Source organism: Apium graveolens, unplaced genomic scaffold, assembly GCF_009905375.1.
Source record: "Apium graveolens cultivar Ventura unplaced genomic scaffold, ASM990537v1 ctg8447, whole genome shotgun sequence".
Taxonomy (NCBI): Eukaryota; Viridiplantae; Streptophyta; class Magnoliopsida; order Apiales; family Apiaceae; genus Apium; species Apium graveolens.
Genome location: NW_027421187.1, coordinates 30,001 through 32,707, shown reverse-complemented (window position 1 = coordinate 32,707; position 2,707 = coordinate 30,001). Strand labels below are relative to the sequence as shown.

The following is a 2,707-nucleotide window of genomic DNA, read 5'->3' as shown; positions in this document are numbered from 1 at the left end:
GATAGGCTAACAACTAATTGAACCTTTCCAATATGTATATGTATATGCGTATGAGGTATTAACTTTATTTTTGAACGAGAGAGAAAAAAAGAATATAAAATAGAATTTATTTTTGTTACATACTTTGTACTTTGGATAAAAAACTCTTTACCCATCTATTTTATAGATGGGGTATTTCTCTAAATACCGAGGCGGATAAACGTATGTAATATGATCTAAACTATAAATGAATATATATGATGATTTATATTAAATATAAAGTAATTTGTAGATTGTAGAAAAAGAGACTCATAAAAATTAATCATGTGCCAGGAACCAGATTTGAACTGGTGACACGAGGATTTTCAGTCCTCTGCTCTACCAGCTGAGCTATCCCGACCATTCCCGATACCGCATTCTCATTTTACTAGATAACTTAGGTCTATGTCAATTCATAGGGTATTACAAAGTCTTATCCAGGTGCTGCTATAATTTCTTGGATCTTCAAAAAAGGAAGACTTTATCAGTTTCAGTATGAATAATGATATCGACCATGACTCGTTCAAATGGGTAGTCTTTGGTCAAAGACGGTCATTTGTACATGTATCATATATCACAAGACTTGTCATAAGAGACAAATCTTTTTCTCGGATCCGTTTTGTAAAAGAGTAGGGTGAATAAGAAAGATAACGAATTTTGAACTACTAACGAAAAAAAAGATAAGATAAATAGTTATAAGGAGTCAAATTGGCTTTTTGGGGATAGAGGGACTTGAACCCTCACGATTTTTAAAGTCAACGGATTTTCCTCTTACTATAAATTTCATTGTTGCCGGTATTGACATGTAGAATGGGACTCTATCTTTATTCTCGTCCGATTAATTAGTTCTGCAAAAGAACTATCAGACTATGTGGTGAATGTTTTGATCAATGAATATTCGATTCTTTCTTCAATATGGAATCGATTCACAACAACTTTTCCTTTTTTATTTTTTTCATATAAAAATACAGATTAAGGTCGTCATTAATCATTTGATAGAGTATTTCAGTACGTATGTATATATGTATATCCTTCATCTTTTCGGAAGTTTCAATGGAAGGATTCCTCTACCAATGCAACACAGTCAATTCCATTTGTTAGAACAGCTTCCATTGAGTCTCTGCACCTATCCCTTTTTCACCTTCTGGGCCTTTGTTTGTTTTTGTAAAATAGGATTTGGCTCAGGATTGCCCATTTTTATTAATTCCGGGGTTTCTCTGAATTTGAAAGTTCTCACTTAGTAGGTTTCCATACCAAGGCTCAATCCAATTAAGTCCGCAGCGTCTACCAATTTCGCCATATCCCCTTTTTGTTTTGAGATTAGAATCTCATTTTTATTGAGATGTCGTTCTCTTTTTTATTTCATTTTTACTGGAACCGTTGAATTCATTAAATACTGATTCCTATCTCGAAAAAGTTTTTCTCCTCTTTGATTTATTGGCTATCTTCTTTCATCTTCTATAGGAAATCCGCACCCGCATTTGGTCCAATCAGAAACGATTCTATCATTTCTGTATCTGCAATTCAATATAGATGGAGATATACCACGTATATATGTCTCTCTTCTGCTCGTTTTTCCCATGCAATTTGGAATACTTGAACGGTCGATTCTTTTTTTTTGTCTGAGCTTCCATCTTTACGAATCAAAGCGCAATAATTTATCATTATTTAGAACATATTATTCCATTTATAAATCTAAAAATATATATATATGACATAAAATAGAGAAGTGTAATAAAAAGACTTTCAAATATCATTTCAAAGCAAAAACGAAAACGATTTAATCTAAAAATAGATCGAATCAATTAATCTTAAATGCTACTATACTATAGAACTGTAGTATATAATTGTGCTGTGTAAAAATAACTAAAATTCTATATCGATAAATTAATCGTTATATTCTATGGTCTATGGTAAGTATGAGTATTGAATATTTCCTTTCAATTCTATATTCTATTTCTTTCTATAGTCCTATTCATTATGATTATGACTAGCTAATAGGAATCGCTAATAATGCAAATATATTTTTTTTATATTATTAATTTAATTAATAGCTAAGACAATAGTTTATTGAATCCCTATGCAGGTATAATTTATCTTATGTGAGCCTGCTTAGCTCAGAGGTTAGAGCATCGCATTTGTAATGCGACGGTCATCGGTTCGATTCCGATAGTCGGCTTTTCTCTATTTATTTTCTTCGAGTTTTTACATGATTGAAAATGCCCTTTTGAAATTCGAAATCAAATAATATTGAAAAATATATTTTTTATCTTATAGGAACTTACAATTATGCCATGAAAAGAATCCCTTTTATCTATTTTTTATCTATATAGAATCTTTTTATAGAATATATATAGAATATATATAGAATATATATAGAAAGGTCTGGATATTTATTCATCTAATTATTCTTTAGAGTACAAGTACACTACTTCCGTAAACTTCGCTTCATTTATCATTTAGTTCAGTTTTAGTTTAGGTTTATTATGTAAAATTAAATTTCATCAATAAGAATAAGAATTCAATATAAATAAGAATAAGGAGTCTTTATGTCGCGTTACCGGGGACCTCGTTTCAAAAAAATACGCCGCCTGGGAGCTTTACCGGGACTAACTAATAAAAGGCCTAGAGCCGGAAGTGATCTTAGAAACCAATCACGTTCCGGTAAAAAATCTCAATATCGTATTCG

General features: G+C 31.0%; 2 non-coding genes across 2 annotated transcripts; one reads left to right on the top strand and one right to left on the bottom strand.

Annotated features, from left to right (window-relative positions):
- Positions 1–306: 306 nt before the first annotated feature.
- On the bottom strand, positions 307–379 carry TRNAF-GAA (transfer RNA phenylalanine (anticodon GAA)). Its single transcript has one exon. It is a non-coding gene; the product is annotated as a tRNA-Phe (tRNA).
- Positions 380–2,124: 1,745 nt separating this feature from the next.
- TRNAT-UGU (transfer RNA threonine (anticodon UGU)) lies at positions 2,125–2,197 on the top strand. Its single transcript has one exon. It is a non-coding gene; the product is annotated as a tRNA-Thr (tRNA).
- The last annotated feature ends 510 nt before the right edge of the window (positions 2,198–2,707 follow it).